Here is a 17,779-nt window from a genome sequence, read left to right as displayed (position 1 = left end):
CTCGCAAAAACTTTGCGTGCGAATAAAATTTGGTTTACAGTAAAACACTAAAGAGCGGGTAAAGTTTGTAAACTCATAATAAATAAGTTGATGGTAAATTTAACATGTACAACACTACATTATCCCAGAATTAAAAAAAAAATTCAACATGTTCAGGAGGCTGAGTGGTCATTAAAAGGAATCATCAGATCTACCTACAAGTTTAGGATATTATGTGTTTACTTATAAACTATAATAAGCCAATCGAAAAATCAGTTAATTTTAACTTTTAAATCTGGGTATCTTTAACCAAAGGAAAAATCTAAATTTCAAGTAATAAATTTAGGTATCTACATTTATTTTGATATAGGGCTCTTCTTTATAAAGATATCAATACAATCTAAAAACTGTGAGGTCCAGTGAGCCTTCTTAACCTAGACTTACAATGTCAAAGAAGATGTTTTGTTTATAATCGCTCTTGGTTGCCATGGAGAGAAAGGACATAGCCTCAGTAACTATCGTCTTACAGTTGTTCTCAGCTTTCAGTAGTTTGTAATAAACAGAACAAGGGGAAGGCTGTCAGTAGCCTGTAACAAACAAAACAAGAGGAAGGCTGACAGTAGCCTGTGACAAACAGAACAAGGGGAAGGCTGTCAGTAGCCTGTAACAAACAGAACAAGAGGAAGGCTGTCAGTAGCCTGTAACAAGCAGAACAAGAGGAAGGCTGTCAGTAGCCTGTGACAAACAGAACAAGAGGAAGGCTGTCAGTAGCCTGTGACAAACAGAACAAGAGGAAGGCTGTCAGTAGCCTGTGACAAACAGAACAACAGGAAGGCTGTCAGTAGCCTGTGACAAACAGAACAAGAGGAAGGCTGTCAGTAGCCTGTGACAAACAAAACAAGAGGAAGGCTGTCAGTAGCATGATGATTGTTTGTGCATAAAAGTTCAATTATTTCCTAATCTGTTGATAAACTTTCAAATGATGTTGTATATCTCACAACATTTCTACGATGAGAATGATATATATTTAACGTGCGTTCTTTGGCAATTAATGCGGGATGTGAAAGTGGTGAGATTGCAGGAACACTCCATAACCTGCGTTAGCAATGAATGGGCTAATAACCATATGTTTATAGCATGTTTAAATAAAAGAGCTTTAGAATAAGAAACAAAAATATTAAATATAAATCGGAAAGGAAAAAAAAACTTATTCAGAACGAGTTGTCTTTCCTCTCGTTGATATGCACTGTAACTCATGTAGTTTTTTTAACATGTACATATTTATATTACACATGGTAAAGAATAACCCCCCCCCCCCCTTGATGAAACAAAACTTATCAGATAAATGTATGTACCTTATTACAGAACAATTCACCCAACAGAAAAACGTATATGCCTGTGTACAGTAATCGTTCCTTGTAAAGGACAACAGACGTAGTCACAGTGCATGGTAATCAAATGTCCTCAAACATACCGTAGTATGACTAATACAGCTGATTGGTGTATTGAAAAAATATTTTCGGAGAAAAAATCTTTAAAATATAAATTGATCTAAGAGTTATTACATACGCAATGTTTTTCTTTAAAAATAACGTTATATTACGCCATTTTTTTTCATTTTTGTAGTGCATTCTTATTTTAAGAATAGTCTCATATTGTCATATATTGCTTGTTAAAACAAGAGAGAGAGAAAAACATAGAAAGAGACAGACAGACAGACAGGCAAACAGACGGACGGACGGAAGAAGATAAACAGACGATACAAAATTATCAGAAATAGTTTCTAATTTTAAGTTGTACAATCTTATTGGATTCCTTGTTTATTACTTCATAACAAGTCTATTCGTTTACTTGTTTTCCAAACATTTTCAAATCACGTACAAGATCGGAATACCTGATGATATCAACAATCACGTACAAGATCAGGATGATATCAATAATCACGGACAAGATCAGAATACCTGATGATATCAACAATCACGGACAATATCAGAATACCTGATGATATCAACAATCACGTACAAGATCAGAATACCTGATGATATCAACAATCACGTACAAGATCAGAATACCTGATGATATCAACAATCACGTATAAGATCAGAATACCTGATGATATCAACAATCACGTATAAGATCAGAATACCTGATGATATCAACAATCACGTACAAGATCAGAATACCTGATGATATCAACAATCACGTACAAGATCAGAATACCTGATGATATCACCAATCACGTACAAGATCAGAATACCTGGTGATATCAACTTTTGACTATTGGTTCTCTAAAAGTCTACAATCACATAAATAAATCTGTACCCACAGATGATGCTACCATAATAAGGGATCAAACTAAACTTGTATTGCACAATATCTGGATGGTATTGGCCTTATTAAGCTAATACGCAATTTTAATTGAAAAAAAGAAGAAATTGCTCGTCGTTCAGTGTACCGTTTATATTACGTAATACAACAATTACTGCAAGAATTGGGGATAAGATAAACAGAGAAAACCTTATTTAACTATCTTTACATTTTGTGAATAATCTAAGCACAAACTAGCTGTAATGGAGTAAAGAACTACACTTTATATGTAACATTAGACCCCCCCCCCCCCCACACACACACGCTAAAGCATATCATCTTTAAAAATAACGCAAATACAACTGTTGAGGTTTTTTTATAGTTAGAATACCAATAAAGTTTAGCTTGATCGTCGAATTGGGTTGTAGACAAACAATTTCCGTTTTCGAATTGTACTCGTTGCTCCAGTCACGTGTTTATACAAACTTCCGTCTAACATATTTGGGAGTGCACAGAGAAGTCTTGAGCCTACTGAGCTACACAATCTTTCACATGTAATTGTTTACTTCAAGCAGCAAGAGTGTTTTCAAAATAGTTTAATGTGGTAAGTGAAATGTACTTCTTTTTTTTTTATAAAGGACCTTAAATATAAGTTCGCATTTGCGCATAGTATCAATGCGGAAGTGACATTTAGTCTAACCATTTTTGTGTGAACCCACAATATAACATTTCATGTTTCACAATCCACAATATACTTATATGTGTATTAAGTTTAATCGGTTTTGTGTGAACCAACACTACCTCATTTCATAATTACCATTTGTTAGACTTGTTTGAATTCAACACGTGTAGCTAAAATAGACATACTATTTTTTTAGTGGGGGGAGGGGGGGGTGGGTGGGTAATTAAACGTGTTGATTAGTAAAGCAAACTGTTTATTGATATGAGGGGATACTTTTAGTTTGTCGTTTTCTACACAAATTATTTTGAGTCAATCTAAGCGTGTTTAAGGCTTTTTTTTTACTACATGGCAATATGTCATTAGAGAATATTTAGCACAATATCTTGACTATGAATAAAGAGGGGACAGTCCTTTTCCAAGTTACCACGTTTAACGTTAAACTGATACTATTTCAAGAAGTCAATACTACACATATGAATTTCATATCATTTGTTGAATACTTAGTCAATGAGACCTAATTGTTTTGTTTTTTGTCATTGACTAATTTAAAGCAATATCTGTCTGTTGTTTGTAAAAGAGTAATTTTATTGAAAAGTTATTTGTTTCTAGTGGTTTGTGACCTTTAACAAACCATTTATTAATAAGTGTTACATAAAAATGCATCCAAATGCAGACATATCATTAGCGTTTACGTCTATAATTCCACGTGTCTAAAATTTCACGATTTCCCGTGATAGTACCTTTCACGGTGTTTTTTTTTTAATTTCACGGCCAATCGGTTTCAATTTAAATAAAGATTTGAAAACATACATGATATGTAATGAACATATTACCATACATTTTACAGTATTTTTCTTTGGAATCACGTTAAGTTACTGTCCTCAATCCGTTAAAAACTATCAGAAAAATAATTAAAATACTTTATCGAAGATAATACACTCTATTGTACATTGCGCACCCGACATTTTGAGCATGAAAAGAGGGGAGGGGTAATCTGTTTAAAAACAGTACGACTTAACTTAAAAGTGAACTGCTCAATATGAATGCCAATCGCAAACAACCCGCAGGGTATACAGGAATCTTTGGAGATGTCCGAAATAATAAGTGGTAATTAGCTCACGTCTTCACAACAATGGCCTGGACAGAGCTAAGGGGTGTTAAAAGATAAAGATGAATCGAATGTTCCGTTATAATTTGTTGTTTATTAACATTAATAATACCTAATATTTATGCTTGCGTTTTTAAAAGTGATATAATTCCGATAGGGAAGTGGTAATTTAGGCCCCGCTCATGCACTCATCTATCAATAACAATAACATCTGTAATGGCGGCAAACACGGCGATTGCAAATACACAGTGAATTTTCACGGTGGCTTAATGTTCACGGATTTTGATCCAAACATATTAATTTACCACTCAAGATACGAAGAAAAAAACTTTTGAGAAAGAGAGAGAGAGAGAGAGAGAGAGAGAGAGATGTACTGAGTAGTTAGTAGGGTCTATAGAGGACGATAATTCTCTGTTTCTAACAGCAGACCTAAGAGCCTTAGTCATTGGTCAGGATATAGCTCCTTCACACTGGAGGTACAATCTCACATTAGATCTGTTTCCTTGTTTTGTACAGCCTGTTGACAAAGAACACTCACACGATACATTTCACGATTCTGCGTTAATATTATTTATGTCTATCACAATCTGATCTCTTTTCTGACGTGATTTACTTTTTGACAACAAAATATGTCAAATGCAGCTATCCCATTTCAAAATTGTTTTAAAAGTGCTTTTTAATGAAGATAAGACATGATCGGAAAGATGTTTAATATAGCTTTAGTAAAAGTCAAGATAAATATTTCGTTGAAACTGGAGATTAACTTCCGGTAAATCTTATTTCTAACTTTAAAATATCTTTAATAAGACTGCTTTAAAATGAGGTGATGAAGTAACCTATGACCGGTTAGATGTTTAATCAGTCCGCCCCAGCCCCCCAATCTTTAACAGCTGTCCTGATAGTTTTAGTAAAGATTAAAAAAGACATTAATTTAAGCTGGAAATTTCATTATTTTTTGTGCGTGTATTTGACACAAAATAATTTCAATTATTAACATGAAGGTAGCGGCATTGTAGGAAAAATACATAACCTGCGTCAGCGGGTTATGTAAATTTTAACTGCAAGAAAGCATTTATTGATCAATTTAACATCTATTTTAACCAATTAATAATTGATTATGAAAAGTAAGTTAAATTCACTAAATTACTGTTAATGTACATAAGTAGGTTAGCTAAAAGAAACAGCCAATTCGTCTCCTGTGAGAATTGAGTCTGACATTATCATAAATATTTCATGCAGTCCGTGATTTTCTTAGATCGCTGTAGGTTTTGACCAATCGATAAATCAGGTGTGTCAATTTCAGTCCTCTCAGTTTCTTGTCAGTTTTAGCCGCTGTAGATTTCGACCAATCGATAAACGAAGCGTGTAGATTTTAATTTGTCTGTTTCTATAGAGCTATGAATTAACTTTAAGTTTCCTTAAGAAAAAGAGGGAATAATACTTTGTAGATGTAAATATAACATCTTGATATGGATTCTGAACAACCAGTGTCTCCCATAGACAACTAACGTTAGTCCTATTATATGTGTATAGATCGTTAGTACAACAATACATCTTATTGTAAGAAGAGCAATGTGAGCAATGGGGTATTATTCAACCAAATGAAATACAGGCAATGATTTGATCTTTCAAAATAATGGGCCCTTACATGCATGTTGTAGAGAGAGAGAACATCGTCATCATTGACGTCTATGTTGCAGAGTGGGGAGAGTCATATTTTATTGTTTAGAGAGATACATAAAATACAGGGACATTGAGAGAGAGAGAGAGAGAGAAAGAGAGAGAGAGAGAGAGAGAGAGAGAGATTTACTGGCAATCTGTTTTATAAATAAAAAATGCAATGCTATACTGTACAAAAAGTGCACAAAAAATTCCTGGGTTAAAAAAAAGCTAATTCTAAGTACATGGTGTAAGTGGTTTGAATTAGCTGTCAAGTATATAATCGAACTTTGTGCAAAATAAGGAAGTTAGAATGACGAAGGGTGAGTAAGATTGTCATAACGTGCGTAATCCCTGTTTCTAACAGCGACCCTTAAAGTTTTCGTCATTGGCCAGGAAAAAGATCCTTCACACTAAAGATCAAATTCAACTTAAAGTTGTTTTCTCGTCTGGTAAAGTTAAACGTGGTCTTGTTAAAAATTCAAAGCATCGTAGATAAAAATTGTCATAGTTTTCAGTATTTTTTTTTTTAACTTATTTATTTATTTACAATATCCTGATGTGGATTCTGAAAAACCACCGTCTCCAACGGTCAACTAACATTAGTCCTATTGTATCTATTGTATGTGTAAGAGAGAGAGAGAGAGAGAGAGAAAGAGAGAGAGAGAGAGAGAGAGAGACTCGCAATAAGTTTTGAAAACAACAAATATCCAAATCAACTGTAGAAAAAGTGCACAAAAACTCCTATATTCTGTCCCGAGTTTTTACTTCCACTACTTTTTGCTTGATATATTAATAGAACAGTAGACACCTTTGTGCTCAAAGTACGTTCATCCACTATATAATATGAACAATGTCCAGATTATCTGTTTTGAAACGCCCCCTCTACTGCTTCAGGTTTCAATACACATCCCAAAATTAAAAGTCTACGGAGATTTTGCATTGATCAGGCATTAATAAGGGTGCAAAACACAGTTTTATATGTAACGTTATGAGGACGTTTTCTGATGAGGGGCAAGCAAAACTGACCCCTATAAAAAAAAATTATAAAAATATGTTACATTTATATCTATATATCAATAGAAAGATAAAATCGTGAATTGTTTAAATACTTAAGAATAATGCACATGAAACTTAATGCTAGAATTTATTCGTCACTCAAAGCATGCGGAAAATAGACAAACGGATGCCTCTAAATGCAGTACACCCATGCATTTTAGGCTCCCCTAAAAGCAGAATGCAAATAAATCAACCATTTTAATTTCTATACATTTTAAAGAACACGTCCTTAGGCATCAGTGTATAGTATTTTCAGGGTACATTCGCCAGCTTTTAAAAGAGCTATAGTACCCGTTAAACAATTCATGAATTTCTGCATGTGTAAAATCCGGATGTTTTTGGAGTAACCTCCCTTTATTTTAGAGTCTCAAACAATTAATTTTTAAAAATTTTCTATATACTTTTTTCATGTAATCGAAAGATAATCCACTATATTTTAAGTGAAATTAAAAAAAATAATGTTCATGTATACCGCATAAAAATAGCAGGAAAATCCCTACCCAATGCTTTTCCCCAGAGACCACCCCCCCCCTCCCCCCTGGATTTAATACGAAACCGTGTTTAGCTACCGAAGCTCGGGTGATAACGTTGAAAAATTGCGCGAGGTATCCCGAGTACTTCCGAATGGAGAAAATATGTAAACATTTCCCATTATAAATCTCCGTAAGAAAATTGTTTTCGTTCCTGTGAAATTTTATCAGTTAAAAAGGGTTAATTGTTCAATGATGATATCTTGGATATATTCCCTTTCATCGATTTCAATTGTATTTCTTTCACAGGTCTGTCCATTTTTATTAAAAATCATCAGAACTCGATGGAAGCAAAAACTCGGGGTAGACTATAGGTAAAGAACTAAAACTAATGCTAAATACGTTGTATAAGTGGTGTGTATTCAGTTGTCAAATATATAATCAAACTTTGTACAAAATAAGGAAGTTAGAATAACGAAGGGTGAGTCAGAATATCACATAGGTCCGTATGCTCTGTTTCTAACAGCGACCCTTAGAGTTTTAGTCATTGGCCAGGAAAGGGCTCCTTCACACTAGAGAATAAATTCAAGTTGTTTTCTCGCCTGGCTCTGTTAAAATACGCTAATCACCCCTAATTTTGCTTGTCAAGATTTCTTATGATAAGGCTTATGAACCCCTTCTCAGTCCCATATATTCAAACAGATTGATTGATTACACACGTTATATATTGGTACCATTACAATGGCGGTCAAATTTCAAAGCATTTTGAATATAAAAATTTATGATTTCATTCAATTTTTCGTTTATAATTTGATTTGATTGAAGTGCATATGCCGACTATTCATGACATTTTGTTTAGTGGCTTCAGTTCAACAAGTGCGATGTTTTTGCTGCTGAAATAAACACGATTTCCGGTGTCAGTCCGAACAAGACAGCGTGCTAAATTGATGAAACTTCTTAAACATTGTAAACAAGTCACAGAGTACATCAGCTTCTGGGTAAGAAGATAAATTAAGAGAATTCTTAAAAATATCAAAACATATTCTGACCAATGTTACTTGGAAATATGTAGACATATAGGATTGCTTTAGAAGTCATCTGTGACATGAGTTCCATCTCTTTATACATGACATTTTGTGTTACAGAAGTAGATCTACCATCACACCCACTGTACAGAAATTCCTGGACTGGATCCACGCATCCAATCTGTAAATTCCTGGATCCACCACGCCTCTAGGTTTGAAATGTGCATTATGATGTCGTATTCAACCACCCCCCCCCATCCCCCATTCCCCCGCAAACACATAAAAAATAAGTTTTCTTTGAGCATATACCGATATAAATAACTGAAATATAGATGAGATTAAATGATTAAGAAAACTAAGTTGATGATAAATACATTTAAAATTAATATTCCAATAACTTTTTTATTTTTAAATGATTCATTATATGAGGCCAAACCGTGGGACCAAAACGACTTGGGGTCGAAACTATAGGATGCCGAAACGACAAGCATCACTGTGACGTATCGTATATCGAACAGACGATAGATCAGAGGCAGCAAAATGAAGGATACTTTTACCCATTTAGATCGATAATGGTTCCCCGTGTAAGAAATGAAAGTACAGGTGTGTTCAAATGCTGTTTATATTGTACAATGTGGTCTACCTGTGGAATTATTTATGCCAGCGAACACGGAACGGAAAGTCTCGAATTTTCTCCAAACCAACTTTGTACAAATGACTACGGGTAAGTTTTTATTTGTGTTTTACATAGATACAGTGGATGAGAGGAAGAAAAAGACAAACATGGTCATCAGGCTACATTATTCCTGTTACCTTTGGGCCAGTGTTCTGGTATTAAATCATTCTTGAAGTAAATTAATGTGTACTGGTGTCAGATGAAATTTTTGTTAGGGGCCCCTAAAAATTAAGGAATCTTAGGGAAGTTGTTTTATGTCAACAAACAACATGTACCGGTACATGTAGATCTCAGTGATTTCAGAGTGACCAATCATCAGACAGAACCACTCTGCCCTGGACCCACTGGTGACCTTGGGTGACCCCCAGACCCCTTGATGTAAAATTGGACCCACTGATGTTTAAAAGATAAATAAATGAAAAAAAGGATTTTTTTTTTGAAAATTTTGTTCACCGGCCAGTGTGATTTTAGATCTCATTAGTCTAAAATATTAGTACAATTCAATCTTTAAGTTGACAGACTAAACGTTTATGAAAATACATGAATCAATGTTGGCTTTCATTATATATACGTAGACAGTTTGAAAAAAATAAAAATAAATAATTACTAAATGTCCATTAAAGTGTAAAATAATATGTGAATTATTGTAAACTGTTGGGCTGTATTTCGCAAGGTTGAATTTCTGAATAGATACATGTAAATTAATGTTTCCATTAAAGCATTTACGTAGGATATATTAAACCTCTATGTGCATGTTATATTTATGTTGAACTTGAGGACAACATCAATATAAATGTTTATGTAAATACATTCATGAATCAATGTTGACCTTTATTACTTACATGTACATGTATCTAAGCTGGAAGTTAATATGATATTGTCACTGAAATATTTATTTAGAATATACCAGTTTGTAATATTTTGTGGTCTCTTTACAGGTTCCTGGTGTAATGGGATGCAGTAAACTAATTGACCAAAGAAAGAATATATGTGGTATAGTAGTCATGTATTGTTACTATTACATGTATTATGTAGCTAAACCCTGTATTTTTAGGTCACCTGAGTCATTCAGGAGACTTATTGCTATCACAAGTTCGTTGTCGTGTGTCATTCATAGACATTATGGTATACATCTCTTAAGTGGGTATGAGGGCAGTAGTCATTGTGTTAGTCCATGGGTAAGAACTGTAAATAATATCAATGTATAGTATATATCGTTTTGAAAGTTCCCATTATACATATACATGTATTTGATAATTAGCCGGTGTGAATTGTGTTTTGATAAAGTTATAGTCTGTTCTCTACCTGGAGTAAAGAAAAACAGCATTTTACATGTATTTTAGTATGTTTTACAGTGCTACCGTTGTGGCACATACAGACATACCTTGCATCATTGTCAAGATAGTGTTATTTAGGTATCAACGGACGTCAAAGAATTTGAGAGAGAGGAGAGAGAGAGAGAGAGAGAGAGAGAGAGAGAGAGAGAGAGAGAGAGAGAGAGAGAGAACATGTCATGTTTAATGGAGAAAGTCAGTTATAGTGAGAAAAAGAAAGTCAGAGTACACGTTGCTCAGAAAAGTGAATGTGAGAGAGAGAGAGAGAGAGAGAGAGAGAGAGAGAGAGAGAGAGAGAGAGAGAGAGAGAGAGAGAGAGGGAGAGAAAATCAAAGAGCAATAGGTAGCAAGGGACAGTTTCGGATAAAGTACCCATCAATAATTTTGTAAAATTGAGAATTCCTGTACTTGAAGGCTTATTAGTGTTGCTAAAATTCATGAAATGAGTTTTAATGATTAGGCCAAAAAAGAAAATATGTGTGTTTCCTATTTCATCAGATATTAAAATAGGGTTTAATGAGCTTTTCAGGTTTTTTTCCTTTCCTAGCATATGATTTCTCTATACATTAATAAAATGTATTTAACAGGTGGACCAATTGTGAATAGTGACAACTGTTACAGAATTAAAGCTTTTTTAAATCTTAGATTAATTTGGAATGTATACGAAGATTTTATTTTTATGTAAATAGAAAATATAAATATGACAGCCACTATAGATTAACTGAGTATAATGCTCATTTTCACAAATATATTATATTAATAGTAGTTATTAGTTCTATTTTCTTGGTTATCTGACATAACAGAAGACATTAATATCATAACTGTAGGTGTTCATTTCATAAACAGAGGAAATTCTGGTTGATCAGACGAGAGCCTTAGAATTTCTTTTCAATAATTTAAAAAAAAAAAATGAATACATCATTAATGGTTTAAGACTAATTTTTAAAATTTCATTTGCAACTGAAATGCAGCATTTTAAAATCATATTTATAATGTGAATGATTGTTAGGCCTATTCAAAGACTTAAGATGTCTGCAGTCTCCACACCCAGAAATATAAAAAAAACTTTGCTTATGCTTTATTCATGTACATCTTTATATTAATTTTGAACACATTACTGCCCTAAAAAAACTATTTTTTGCATTGATAATTTAGCTAAAATAACCAAGGATAACTTTCATCCATGCTGTCAATCTGCACTTAGAAATCTTTAAAACGCTTTGATAAGGGGTGTTTTCTATTGAATTGTTACAAGCGTTTTTTAAACTCTGATTTTTAAAGACTCTATTGTTTAAACCAATTACGGTTGATAATCTGGATTTGGAATAAAAAATAGGGTCCGGTCAGGAAACCGGAAACACACATATTTTTTTTTTTTGCCTTATCATTAGTTAGAGGGATGTCTCTTGTCGAAATTGATATGCAATGTGTAGGCCCCATATGTAAGGTACATGTAAATGAGATTCAGAAATAAAATGCGAAAACTGCGGCTATGACTGTTGTGTTGACTTTACACAGTGAAAATGCAAGTTACAGACGGGAGGGTAAATAGCACGAAAAGTAGGTGGATGGTACATTATAAACTATACACCAGTAAGTTTCTGACATGTGATGGTGCAACATGCACATGGTACGGAAGGTCAACCCTTTGCAGGGAATTGGCTGGGGGAGGTCTAAAAAGCTGAAAAATCATGAAAAATTAGCAAAATATGAAAGAGTCAAAATCTCATAAAATCCAGTATGTAGAGAATTTTACAGGTTTTGACTAGTAATTTTCTTCAGAAATTAGTGATTTGCCTCATGTCAGAAGAGTAAATTAAAGGTATTTGTGCTGAATGGGAACTGAGGAAATTCTAGTTACAGAGTTCCGAAGACACACGTCCCCCGGCTACAAGGAAATGTATTAAAGAAACTGTCCCGTGTCACCTTCAAGACTACATGGCATTTTCAGATTTCTCATTGAACTGTAATTTTAAGTGGATTTTGTACCAGAAGTATATATTTTGGTAAAATGGATGATTTTGTTGGTTATATATGTCATTTCATGATTTAATAGCTATAATATACAAGGGGAGTAACTCCCTTTTAATTAAATGTGTAAAATGACTACCACTAGAGTAAATTGCCTTAGAAAGTAGGTATTTCCTATCCTGATGAAAATTAATAGGCTTACGTTAATTACAGAGATTAGAATTAATACTGTAAAACAGTTTTGATCAATTGAATCCTTTAAATTATAAATTTGCAGCAATTTTGCTGTCCGATTTCATGAAATAACATAAAGCAACCTGACTTATATAACCCATTTTTTTAAAAACAGCATATTTTTCTTACAAATAGAATTCACATGTAGACAAATGCAGTTATCAAAATATACAATATGTCAAACAACTCAAGTTTTTGCTCCTTCCTATCCAAAAGTGATATTTTAGATATATTTACAGAATCAAAAAAGCCACCCCCTCTTTCCAATTGTCTCCATTACCATTACATGTTGGATATGTAAATGTACATTTGACCTTGAAATAACATCTGCTATAATAATTACTCTTGAAATGATCAAGAAACAACATATGTTTACCCTTTTATTGTATATATGCATCAAAAATGTAGAAAAACATAAAAAAAATGAACATTTTTCATGGAATTCTCATTCGTCCCCAGGTACCCGGGTGTGTTTGAATTTCATTTTAATTAAGAGCAGACATCACACTTGTAGGTCTTACTATTATAGCAAAGTTAAAAGGAGAAACCAGAATAGATAAGATATTCACTATATATGATTATATTATGCTTATTGTTTCATGAAAACAAGAAATCACCTGTATGGCGGCATGTCTTTTTGTGAATAAAAATGTTACATTTCTTCCATTTACTAAGAAAAGATCAATTTTCAATATCAGTGATGGTCGTTTCAAATATGTGCGAGAAAAGACTCAAGGGAATTGCCACAAGTTTCATAATATTAGGTTAAATCTGATAAAGATAATAAATTGCAAATAACATCATCAGATAGAGACTTCCTGCAAATAAGCACATATATTCCTATGTTAACCACACAATGCTAAATTCTTAAGGGACAAAATTCCCAGAAAATTTAGGAACCGGAATTTGTATGGTATTATGCACATCTACACTACCTGTCCACAATACCTTGATCAATATAGCTCAGTTTTCTACCTGTGTAAGATTTGTAGGCGAGGGTGTTGCCACTTCGCTATTTCGCTTGCTACTTGATAGAAGGTAAAATTTGTTGAATTGTGTAGTCAATTTGGATGATGATAGAAAGAAGAGATGGAGCGTTCTTCTGTCCATCTGCAGTTGATACCCAATGTTGTGAAACCTTTAAAATAGATAGGTAGCTGATAGCAATGTAAACACAGATTTTTAGTGAAATTTGAGCATGATTTATTAGATACAAATATCGAAGCGTTGAAATTTCGTTTCTCGGACGATGGTTTGATGCCGCTGGATTGGATAACTTTCTTCAATATGGTTCATTTCGTTTCAAATTTGACAGGCAATTAGATTTAGATGTGAGTAACAATCCCATGAATTTTCGCCAAGTTCTAAAGAGTTTAACTGGAGCTGGAATTTTTATTTGGGGGCGTAGTCTAAAACGCGGTCTGGAGTCAAATGGCAGGCAGACTTTCTAAAATATCTGACAAATGGTTGTAACACTTTGTTAGGTGTTCTTTAAAAAAGAAATATTGAACTTCAAGTTCAAATATTGAGGGTCAAGTTCATATAAGAATTTAATCCCTGTACACAAGAAGGGAAAAAGGGGGGGGGGGTTATTGTACTCTGCAATTTGACAATTTCTTCAGTATGATTTATTGATAGTTGTAAATTTAATTCAGCACTTATTATTATGAACACTTGTTGACATATAAGTGAATGCATGTGCAATATTTTTCAGCTATTAAAAGTCGACCATAACTTTCACATCAAACGCTAAAGTAGTATGTCAAAGGCGAGTGAAAATCTCCATCTCGAAAGCGCTTGATTATGTTGATTCCTAATTCGTTTCTTGGACTGTAAATGTTTACCTTCAACTATTTTATGCTGATCAAATACAGAAAGGCCCATTGTTCGTGATCAGTGTATTTATAAAGTTGTTTCTGCTTCATTACAGTGTGACATGGAACTTATAGGAGTGAGTGGGAATCAGAGACGACCGGGAATCGGAGACTTCGCCGCATTAACTCATCTTCAGTGTATTAGCTTGTCTTCAACGTAGCGTTGTAGATATGTGGTATTGATTTTGCTCTACATCAATCTCGTAAACTTATTAAAAAAGACAAAAGATTTTGCAACTTGAACATGTATTAAGAAAATAACAGTATAATACTGTGGAATCATTAAATTTCGTGGGGGCCAATTTTCGTGGATGGCTTAAATTTTACAGATTCGTGGGGACGTAATTTCGTGTATTCTTATATATCTACAAAAGGAAATATGACTTTATTACCCTAATTTATCAGTTCGTGGAGGTTGTTATTTCGTGGATGAGAGGTACCCACGAATTCCACGAAAATTGAGCCACCACAAAATCTAATGATTCCACAGTAGTTTGAGGTCTCTTTACAGGTTCCTTGTGTATCAATAAAAAGTGGACTGATGGAGCAAAGAAAGAGTTTATGTGGTATAGTATTCATGTAATATCACTATGTTTGTGTAGGTATACTTTGTATTTTTAGGTCACCTGAGTCATTCAGGAGACCCATTGCTATCACAAGTTCGTTGTCGTGTGTCATTCATAGACATTATGGTATACATCTCTTAAATGGGTATGAGGGCAGTAGTCATTGTGTTAGTCCTGGGATAAGAACTGTTGTACATATTTAGATTTCACAATTGAAAAGTTTTGCATCAAATCTTGAGAGTATAAAATAATGAACACCAAATTTTAATTTAGTTTACATCTGTTCATAAAAAAGCAAGATTTTGAAATCCATGAGATGGTCTATTAATTTCTTGGAATTAATTAAGAATGTACAGTATTTAGGTTGAACTTAAGGACAATATCATCTTAAATGTTTATGTATATACATTCATGAATCAATGTTGGCCTTTATTACTTATCTGAGTTTGAAAAAATGGAAATTGATATGATATTGTCACTGAAATATTTATCTAAACTATACCAGTATGTAATATTCTGTGGTCTCTTTACAGGTTCCTGGTGTAATCGGATGCAGTAAACTAATTGACTAAAGAAAGAATATATGTGGTATAGTAGTCATGTATTGTTATTTTTATTATGTATCTGATTAAACTCTGTATTTTTAGGTCACCTGAGTCATTCAGGAGACTTATTGCTATCACAAGTTCGTTGTCGTGTGTCATTCATAGACATTATAGTATTCATCTCTTAAATGGGTATGAGGGCAGTAGTCATTGTATTAGTCCTGGGGTAAGATCTGTTGCCCGAAGGCCTATGTCAAGAACTGCATCAATTTCTTACCAATGAACTGACAATATAACTATTACCCTCATCCCCATTTGATGATTGATTTGAAACAAGAAAAACATATCCTTGTGATAATGTCAGGGCTGGGATATTGTCTGATTATCTTCCTGGGGGACATTCAATTAATCAGCCAGGGTAAGGGGGATAGCCAATCAAATGTCATAAGCCAGTAGTTAATATTAATGACCTCATATATAATTTGGAAAATTCCCATCTTAAATATATTAAAGAAGTAAAAGACAGAGGAGCAAGAGTTTAGGGGAGGGGGAGAGAGAGAGAGAGAGAGAGAGAGAGAGAGAGAGATTAATGAAGAATGTCAGGAAAGGGAATTAGAGAGAGAAAGAGAAAAAGAAAGTACATATTTTGGAGAGAGAGAGAAAGAGCAAGAGAACATGCTAAACAGTGAATGTTAGAGAAAGAGAGAGAGTATGTTAAATGAATAAGGTCAGAGATAGAGAGACAAAGAAAGCAAGAATACATGTTGATCAGAAAATTGAAGGAGAGAGATAGAGAGAGAAACAAAGAGAAAGTACATATGTAGAAGAGATAGAGAGAGATTAAGTCTGCATGAGAGATAATTATATACATTTTCAACTGTCTTTATCTGTGATAACATTACGAATCAATTTTGAACCCTAAAACCCAATAACTTCATAAAACATGAGTGACACAAAATTAGCCTGTCTTATAGCATAACCGAGAGACGGTATTGACTGCGCCAAGCAGTAATACATTGCATGTGCTACACGGAAAAATAGTGGTTTTAAATAATGCTGTTTTAAAGTGTACAAATTGGAAATAATGTAAATATAACTAATAAGGAATCATTCTTTGAATATTATGAGGTGATGATTTTGGTCGGAGCGTGGTCAAATCTATCATTAGAGAGAGAGAGGGGGAGAGAGAAATAGAGAGAGGGAGAGAGAGAAAGAGAGGGTATGTTTAATGAAGAATGTCAGAAATGTTGAGACAAAGAGAGCAAGACTACATGTTGATCAAAAATTGAATGATAGAGAGAAAGAGAGAGAAATAAAAAAAGAACATATTTAGGAGAGAAAGAGAGAGAGATAGAGAGTATGATAACAGTGAATGAGAGAGAGAAAGAAAGTAGTCTTAGCAGTGAATGTATGGTACAGACAGAGACAGGAGAGGGGGAAAGTATTCACCAATGTTTAGCAGAGAATCTCAGAGTTTTTCGAGTTAAAAAAATTATCTACAAGTTGAGTGTTTTTGTTATCTGATAATAGTATACCATCATTTATCTATGAATGGAAAATATATTTTTATTTTTAAATAAAATCTGTTTTAAATTAGGTATATCTTACACACAAAATTTTATATTATATAAATCCATTATATCATTAAATAGTTTTTAAAGAATGTGGGTGGCATAATTCTAAAACAGTTTATTTTTATTCAACAGGTTGTGATTCAAAGACATAGACCGCCACATCATGGACACAGCAAGCTCCAAGTATATAATACATCAGTGTTCTAAGTGTCCGGGGGACACAGAGTACCATTGTGTATCATGTCCATGTGATCTGTGTCCCCAGTGTAAAGAGAACCATGTAAAAGATCTCCAAACAATAGACCATGATGTTGTGTCACACCGTGATAAACTCAACTACATCCCAACACAAGAGATCTGTGTGAGACATCCTAGCCATGTTTATACAAAGTACTGTGAACCTTGTGAACTCCCCGTCTGTTTCCACTGCAGAAAACATAGAACTCACAGACAACTAGATGTTAAAACAGCCTATAAAACAAAGCAACAACAACACAGAGGAACCATTCACACCATCAGAAGTGAGGCTCTCTTTTACAGACCTGTTCTCCTGACAGGAATCAAAACTGATTTCAAAACCTGTCACACAGAATTCTCCCGCTATCAATTAGAGATGTTAACAAAGGCCCAGACACTGAAGAATCTCATTAACAAATTGAGAAAAGATTTCATGAAAAATGTGTTTTGTGACTTCGATTTCAAACACAGATGTTTAA

General features: G+C 33.8%; 1 protein-coding gene across 8 annotated transcripts in view; it reads left to right on the top strand.

Annotated features, from left to right (window-relative positions):
- The window catches only part of LOC128171010 (uncharacterized), a 555,905-nt gene that overhangs the window by 238,251 nt on the left and 299,875 nt on the right, over nt 1-17,779 (top strand). The window contains exons 4-7 of one of the 8 annotated variants that reach the window (XR_008241978.1): nt 8,719-9,013; nt 9,904-9,958; nt 14,435-14,554; nt 14,890-14,949. The exons of 4 other annotated variants lie outside the window; for them this stretch is intronic. The gene's annotated coding sequence lies outside the window, so the exon portion shown is untranslated. 3 more of the 8 variants (XR_008241979.1, XR_008241980.1, XR_008241977.1) reach the window with 3 other exon arrangements.

Source organism: Crassostrea angulata, chromosome 2 (assembly GCF_025612915.1).
Source record: "Crassostrea angulata isolate pt1a10 chromosome 2, ASM2561291v2, whole genome shotgun sequence".
NCBI classification, from domain to species: domain Eukaryota; kingdom Metazoa; phylum Mollusca; class Bivalvia; order Ostreida; family Ostreidae; genus Magallana; species Magallana angulata.
This window is presented reverse-complemented; position numbering and strand designations above follow the sequence as displayed.